Source organism: Plutella xylostella, chromosome 18 (assembly GCF_932276165.1).
Source record: "Plutella xylostella chromosome 18, ilPluXylo3.1, whole genome shotgun sequence".
Lineage (NCBI taxonomy): Eukaryota > Metazoa > Arthropoda > Insecta > Lepidoptera > Plutellidae > Plutella > Plutella xylostella.
In genome coordinates, this window is record NC_063998.1 from 4,935,525 (window position 1) to 4,944,987 (window position 9,463).

A 9,463-nucleotide genomic window follows, 5' to 3' on the forward strand; every position below is an offset into this window, starting at 1 on the left:
ATTTGAAGATAAAGATACATTTATTCGACACATAGACAGCAACAACAAAAAAAATACAGAGTTAAAGAAAAGAAACACATACTTATACAAAACAACAAAGAAAAAAAAGGATACACATCAAAATAACTGGAAAAAATATAAGCCCCAATTTACTTGTGTGGGACAGGGAGTACCATAATATTTTTTTTGGGGTACTCCCCATCTATGCGAAATATCAGCTTGATATCTTTACCCGTTTCTGAGAAAAAGGGCGGTGACAGACAGTCAGTCAGACAGACGGACAACAAAGAGATCCTATAACGGTTGCTTTTTTTCTTTTGACGTTCGAAACCCTAAAATTGAGTAAAAATATTATGCTGCTACCAAAAAATGTACTTAAAGGTATTGAAAAAGCGGTACACAGGGTTATTGGTAAGTAGACCTGATCCTTTCAGGAGGTGATAGAAAAAGGCATTTCCAGTCGATTATACCCTATAATGCATTATCCGAAACTTAACCATTTCTAAGATATTTAATATTTAAAGATTTTTTGAATTTTTGCCAAAATTTCATGTTTAAAACCGAAAATAAAAAAAACTAGCCATATTTCAATACTTTTTTTGTTTGTTTTGAATTAGTAACATCCTAATAAACTTATTAAAATAATCAAATGTGCATTATTTGACTTAAATTAGACACAATACCTCAAAATACATAAACATTTTTTTTAAAATATTCAAAACCTAAAAAGAAATAAGTTAAATTAAAAAAGAATTTCATACAAAAATTTTTTGTGCACTTCAGCTTAAAAACATTGTCAACTTATAAGCTTTCAAATGAGATATTTCAATATCAAATCGATTTAGGTATCACCAAGATATGGCCAAAACAATCAGAAAAGGTGGACAAAATTCAACAGAAAAACTAACAAAATTAGCGCAATTTAAAGGTAAAAAGTGTGATGGTTTTCAGTCCTGTTCACTTTAGTATGGAAACCCCTGTTGAGTTTTCTTGACAAGTCCCAATGTTAATGGAAAGTATCGTAGGCGGGGACCAGCAGAGGATTCACCATTTAGCTGAATGTTACTTAGAAAACGGCCTTGAGTGGCGGTCAAGTTGTTCCCCGCCTGCGATACTTTCCATTAACATTGGGACTTGTTTTCATGTTTTTAGCGTACAGTCGGGTTTTTCGGTGTTTATAATTGTATTTTTTTATTTGTAACTTTTTAGTTGTTTTTATTTAATGAAATTTTACGTCAGTAGTTCATGATCATTTTTTATTTCAATAATTTTGGTGTTGTTATTTAAATACCTTCAATATGCATATTTTTGTAATGTGAAAATCAAGCCCTTTCATTTGATACCTTACACGGCAAAGTTGAATTATTATTTATTCGATCATCACGTTATGTCCTCTAGAGGGCGCTATGTACATTTTAATGGAACGTCACATAGCCTATAACCATCGCGCCATCAATACGCTTCTAACAATACCTCATACATCAAAATAGAAACTTTGTTGGACATGTGACTTTTTACCATGGAAAACGAATATTTTTTTTCGCGAATTTGCAAATCTCGTAGAACAAAAGTTGTCCAGAATGACTCCTTGAGTCATCCCCTTTTGGCTTAGTATAGCCCTTTTGCGACACTATGTATTTACTTTGCTTTGTCGTCGGGGTTCAGTTGGCTGGAGGATGCCCGAAACTTATTATCTAAACTTTAATACTTGTAGTTACCTTTCTACAAGTAAATACCACATTTGGGTGAATTTCCCGCGGCCAAAATTTGCGTGGCATCAATGAAATCGGTACTAAAAAACAAAGTTCTAATTTTCTAATATTTTTTTCCGGTTATGTGGAATAGTAATCTATATGAAGCACTAAATATTTTATCAATAGGATTAATGGATACTTTACAAAAAAATATTAAACCTCCAAATCTTTCATTGCCGTGTTTGTCCCCAGGTCATCTCGTTTTGTATTATTCTTCATTGATGAAAAAATATTGAGTGTTTAGATTTAAACTTAGTTTCATTTGATACATTAATAGTTAAAGTATTGTTACGAAATACATTTATTCAAATAAATAAAGAATATAACGAACGGTAAGTGAAAATTCATGTGTCCCAGAACTACATTTCATCGCCGTGACCTAAACATGATCAAGGATATTGTTTTATCTATGAACTTGGGTCCCCCCCTCGGTGCGCTAATCGTTTTTTACAAGTGTTGCCTAACTACTCGACGTGGAAAGAGGTACACAGGTGTCCACGTTTTCGCGCTATAGTGAAAATTATATTTGTTTTTGGTCACTGGACATTTTTTCTTTCATCGCCGTGGATAGATATAACTTCTATAAAATTAAGTTTGTCTTCTTGAGTAAGCATTCAAAAGAAAGCATTTTGAAAATATTCATCTTATAAAGTGTTTGTTTCTTCGAATAGTAAATACATTTTTTGTTATTTATATTTAATGGCTTGATTTTCATCGCCATGCTTTCATTTCCGTGGTTTCCGTGGCCAAAATTTGCTATGGCAATGAAAAAAAATTCATCGCCATGTCTTGTAAAATAATATGTATTCATTGCCGTGGCCTGGTTATTCATTTCCGTGGCCAGGTTATTCATTTCTGTGGCCAGGTTATTCATTTCCGTGACATATGTTTTCATCGCCATGGTATGTACGATTAGGCAAATAAAAATATATTTACCATCTTTTGTAATACAGTTAATAATACCGATCACTGAAATTACCTACAAATTGTCAAATTGACTTGTCAAATTACCTTTTTTTGCAGTTCGATAAAACGGGCGCGTATCGCGATGTATAAAAACTAAATGTATAATTTATCATTAATAACAATCACAAAATAAGTATTATTATCGTCACAGGACTAAGGTTACCGACATAGCTGTCAAAATGTGCAAGCTTAGGCAGGTAGCCGGTAGTAGCTGGATTAGGAAGGCTGAGGACCGAGTGTTGTGGCGCTCCTTGGGAGAGACATATGTCCAGCAGTGGATGATTATAGGCTGATGATGATAAAATACATTTCATATTATTATATCAATTAAAATATACTTTCATTTAGCATAGAGCTCATAAAATATTCTATCATATCACGTAATCTGTGTAAAATCCATCAACATCCACAACACCATCAAAACCCCTAGCACCAAAACCTTAAGATAGGTGCGATAACAAGGAAAGCGAGGAGGAGCGGTTAAGTGCACATGCTGCGCCCCACTTCGCTGTTGACGAACATGTGCACCTAACTGCACCTATCTTTAGGTTTTCGTGCTTTTGGTGGTTTGTTCGGTGATTTGTAATTCAGCACAGATCATGTCACATCATAATATATTTTAAAATTACTGTTCGTATACTGTATAAAATTATCATCATCATCATCATCATCATCATCATCTCAGCCATAGGACGTCCACTGCTGAACATAGGCCTCCCCCAATGATTTCCACCTTGTCCGATCGGAGGCGGCCCGCATCCAGTGCTTCCCCGCGGCCGGTACGTGGTCTCCACTTGAGGACTCTTCTGCTCCACTGACCATCAGTCCTTCGAGCAATGTGTCCGGCCCACTGCCATTTCTGCCATTTGACTCGATAGGCCATGTCGGTTACTTTGGTTCTTCTACGGATCTCTTCATTTCTGATTCGATCACGTAGAGATACTCCGAGCATAGCCCTTTCCATAGCTCGCTGGGTGACTCCGAGCCTATTTAAGAGGCCTAAAGACCACGTCAAGGCACCGTAGGTCATCACTGGCAACATGTATAATATTATACTTTATGAAAATATAGATGTTATACTAGGTAAGGTTAATTATATGTTGTGAACGATATTAATGTGAAATTAAACATTTCGTTTTTATAAGTTGCAATACGAACCTCATAATACTACTTAAAGAATTCCATACTACATTCTTTATTATTTTATACATACTGTCGTTCTTTCTTTCGTTTCAATATCTATCCAAATATTTCTACCATACATAATCTGTCTAAGTTTGCGTTTCCCTCACAGTTTTTTTTTTATTGCAGTGGATTGATTCTTTCATATCCATAGCACAGTTCTTTCATTGCCGTGGACGTTAGTTTCATTGCCGTGGATGTTTTTTTCATTGCCGTGGACGCTTATTTCATTTCCGTGAACGCATGTGTCATCGCCGTGGCACGAAATTTTTGATCATCTGTATCTCGTTAAGTTTTTAACTTATCTGATAGCCATTAAGTAAGAACACTAACATTAACAAAACCTTTAATAAAAGCGCTTTTTCAATATAAAAAACCTAAAGATAAAAAAGTCCACGGAAATGAAGATTTTTTAGGACTTGTTGAAATCCACCCATTTGTTTGAGAAAGCTAATCGGGTTCCGAGTATAGAGTAAAGTGGCACCCCTATTAATTTCTACTCTTTCCGGGTGCCTACCAGTGTAAGTAAGAATTATACTTACTTACCCTAAAATCACCCAAAATGTACTTGAACATAATTGTCAATAAAGTTTTCGAGTAAAAGTTTATCGACCCACTGTGCAAACTTACATGTGTGCGTGTCACTGCGTGTGCTGTGTGAAGAGCATTGAAAACCCGAAATTGGCGCGGCACGTCACCCTGTACGGGCCCTTAAATACGTTTTGCGTTTGGTAAAAGTGACCCTTCGTATAGATTCGAAAATAGTATCGAATCCTATGCTCGACTCGAAAAGTGAATTTCGACAAACCGTTATTCGACAAGGTTCTACATCGACAGCATGAAACTCAGATACGTCTTATTTTCGACAAAGCATAACTTCGAAATACCTGAATTCCGATACTACTGAACTACGGCAAAGCCTTTATTCGACATGACTAAAATAGGAAACGACGCGAGTTCGACGTCATTTTTGTTAGACAACAATGCTGGTCCGAAATGTGTCAATTCCGACGTATTGTACTCAGACGTGCTGCACTCCGACATTACTTTACATCGACTTTACACATATAAGACACGATACTACTTTGAAATTACTCTGCTTCGACATTCGACAGAAAGGCTAAAATTTTATAAAATAATAAAGTTGCCAACCTACACATATGCATTTTCACGAATTGTTAGGCATCAATAGTGCACATCAATATGAATTGCGTAAGTATGGCATGTAGATATGGATACCCTAAAATTGAATCGACACATTGTTGCATTTCGAGGTGCACCTAATAGTTGTTCATATTGATGGGAACTATTATTGAGTCCTAAGCTCGTTCATTCCGTCTTTGCGTGTTTGTGCCAAAATATGATTAGATAGGGTAAGTTAAAAATATGAAATTAATAATAACTTGTATTATAGAAGCACATTTTTTATTAAGTATAATATACTTGGGTATCCTAATTTAATAGAGGTACCTACTTATATGAGCAGTATACGTGATAAAGTAATAAAATGCATTTAAATGCATCAAGAAAAAAAAATCAATAAATAGCAACATAAAACGAACACAAAATCTTTGTCAAGTGAACACAAAAAAAACACTTTATTATACATATATTAGTTAACTTAACTAACTAACTTAACTAAAATTAGTTAAGTGATTCTAAAAATGTAACCACTCTTATTACTTATAAAAAAAAACAAAAAAAAATGTATAATTATTAATATCACAAGTATCACAACATCAAAAACCTACAAACAAAACTACAAAATCTCTGCTCAATTACAAAAACAACATGAAACAACAACAACGGGGACAAATGTCTGTTAAGTGATCAAAATATACAATGTAAATATACATAACAGTAATCATGTCATCATGTTTTTTTGTTTAATTTCTTATTTCACTATTTATAATTATAAATATAACAACGAATAAATAAATAAAAAACAACATAATAAGGAGACAAAATCTCTGTCAACTAAAGAAAAAATATCATACATTATAAAGTGCATAATACATAAACGTGTCAATCAAAATGCATCGCATTCATTCTTAAAGAAATCAATATAACAAAAAAGTCAGTCAATGAAACAACTGCACTATAAATTGTAACCTATTTCTTTTTGATGTACATAATGTATGCAATTCCTTCTAAAAAGTCAATTGTTTCCATTGTTTCCTTCATTGCCAAATGGTTTTTTAATCTGTCATCGTGTTTTTTTTGTCGGAAGTAACTCGGTTTTTGTATTTGAGCTGTAATGCGAGATATTTCATTTTCTGTGTTTCTTTGTTCTTTCTTTAGCTCTGTAATAGTTTTAAAAATATTCATTTTCTTTCTATTTAGGAGCGTGTTCCATCTGGAATGCCAGCTTTCGCAAGCATTTTGGGTTGTAGGAACATTACATGCTATTGAGTCAGAGATGGACCACATTTCAGGTGGAAACCTGGGTGGAAGGTTTCGAATAAAAACTTTTGAATGGCTTGCTTTTGAGACACATTGGCGTGTTCCAGTCACAAAATCTTTTTCAAACTTCTCACAAAAAGCATCGGCAGATTTTGGAAGTACATTTTCTTTTATCTGCTGATATGCATCTGGGATTTCGTTGGGTGGCAAATATGCCAAAGCTGTGATGTGTCTTAGTTTGTGAGCAAACCGGCTGTCTTGGCTGTACCTTTCTGATAAACCTGCTCTTTCAATACGTCGCCATACAATTTGAACAAAATGAAAAAAACAACACTTGTGTTGGCTTTGCGGAAAACTAAGATTGCAAGCGTTAATAGCGGCTTTTTCAAAATCCGTAATGATTATTTTTGGTTTCAATTTTAGGCCAATGCTATTATAAGTGTAACTTTTCAATAGCTCAAATAAAATATAATAGCAGTGTTCACTCTTGCTTGACAGCAGTCCGTACACTAATGGTAAAATTTGATGAGCTGCGTCTTTTTTCCCCACGATGGCATGAATTGTATAAAGCTGGTAAACAAGTTCAGGACTGCATCTAAATGTGCCATCCATAAGCCAAAAATCTGCTTCAAAAAGTAATTTTAAATTCTCTTTTGTTCCAAAAACAATCACAGTATCTCCCTTAAAATTGTAATGAGCAATCAAAAATTGTTTGTCATTCAACGTTTGGTACTCTTCGGGTATAACCAATTCCTCAAGTGTGGCAGGTAGTTTAGGAACATCTTTGTTTCTGGCTCGGTGAATCATAGATTGCATTGCGGCTTTGTTTGGCATGAATGGGGCACTTGTAGATGGAATAGCATAATTGCATCTTTGTATAATTTGTGAGGGTCTATCTCCACAGGAAACAGCGTTATGCTTTAGGTCATTGTGTAGTTTTCTCACCTGGACCAGTTCCGGTTGTGGCATGTGGGAATGGCTTCTGATAGTTTTACTGGCCACATGGTGCTCATTTCCGTGTTTGATAGTCTTCAGCCATACGTCACATTTATTGTTGCACTTTTCAATACAATGCCAGTAATAAACATCGTCACGATTTTTATTTATACAGTAAATGAAACCATCCACTACTAACTGTTCTTTTCCATTTCGCGATTTAATAATAGTACATAACGACATTATTATAATTTTTCGTGATATAAACAAGCTAAACACGTATTATTCTTTGTTAGTCAGTAAACACACTGATATGCGACTTAGATTGTGAAAGATTTTTCAAAGTACCCACATTCAAAATATGTAAGAGCATTGAAAACTTTTTTTATATAATAATAATAATAATCATTTTATTTCAAACAACAAGGTCCATAATTAATTACAAAAAATCATTAAAAACACATGCAATAAAATCATAAATAATTACATTACATTTACATTAAATTAACATTAAAATAAAATTTCATTAAAAATATCATAATTAAAAATACAAAAATATAAAATACCAAAATCATACATTATAAAATTAAAAATAAATTAAGTAAAATATCACAATCACGTCAGAGCATCATTCAATTCTTATCATTGGAGCGTGCAGGCTGGAACAGTGTCGCATGTACAGGAAGTCCAGCCTACTCGCGATCATGCTCAGGACGGTGTTGGTGCTGCCGCGCACTCGGCACAACAACGAGGAGGCTCTCTTGCGCATGGTGGCGTGGAAGCAGTCCACCCGCGCCTCCGCGAACATGCCGGACGCGCTGCACCAGCGGGGCCGCCCCAGCAGCGCCCGCAGCGCGTCGTTGTACTGCACCCGCAGCGCGCTGTACCGGCGCTGCGTGTAGCTCGCCCACAGCGCGCACGTGTACAGGGACGTGCAGTACGCCCTGAACAGCGTATAGGTAGTTTTATTGTAGTTAGATTAAATTTTATAAGACTAAGGTAGGATTAGGTACAAACATATAATTAAAGTATAATAATATTTATTAATTATTTACGTAGTTCCTATAATAATATAATATAAATAGAAAAAATAACTTCCCATTATTAAAAGCCACATGACCAACAAACTTTGTACGGACGATCATTAATTTTTTGATGATGATAAGTATGTAATGCTGCTCCCCCCATATGATAGCTAATACGAAATATAAAACAATACCACCTTTAAAAAAAACAAATTGAAGTCGAATGTCGAAGCAGAAAAATTACGAAGTAGCATCGTGTCTTATATGTGTAAAGTCGATGTAAAGTAATGTCGGAGTGCAGCACGTCTGAGTACAATACGTCGGAATTGACACATTTCGGACCAGCATTGTTGTCTAACAAAAATGACGTCGAACTCGCGTCGTTTCCTAGTTTAGTCATGTCGAATAAAGGCTTTGCCGTAGTTCAGTAGTATCGGAATTCAGGTATTTCGAAGTTATGCTTTGTCGAAAATAAGACGTATCTGAGTTTCATGCTGTCGATGTAGAACCTTGTCGAATAACGGTTTGTCGAAATTCACTTTTCGAGTCCCTATGCTCGCTGCTTAGTCTTCGTGTAGATTCGAAAATAGTATCGAATCCTATGCTCGCGACACAGGATTCGATACTATTTTCGAAACTACACTAAGGGTCACTTTTACCAAACGTTAAACGTATATATATTCAAATCAAATTTTAAATACATTTTGTACTAACTGACAGACGTATGACAGGCTACTAAATACGTTTAGCGTTTTGTGATATTCCACCTTACATGGAAAAAACAAATGTCACTTTTGGAACTGACAAATTTGTCTTACATTTTGACATTGACAGTTGACGATACGCAACGTAAACGGAGGTTTCGAAACTTATAATCGCTGCACATCCAAAAGTGTTCAATTTGTGTACTGTACCCGTATCACGAAAATTCGAGCTAACGAATAGAATCGAATGCGAGTGCGACTATTGTCAACTTGACAGCACTTTCGAACACTTTTTACCTTTCGAAAAGAATGACCACAGAGTACATAATATTATTCTGACAATGACCTATGGAATGATAGCTGTCAAACTTTCGCAAATCTATACACCGCCATTTTGTTGTTGACAGGTTGACAGCACTTTCGAATAGACTATCGAATAGAATGTGCTGCGTTTTTTCCGGATCGCTCTACTGATCACAAGACTGAGCACACA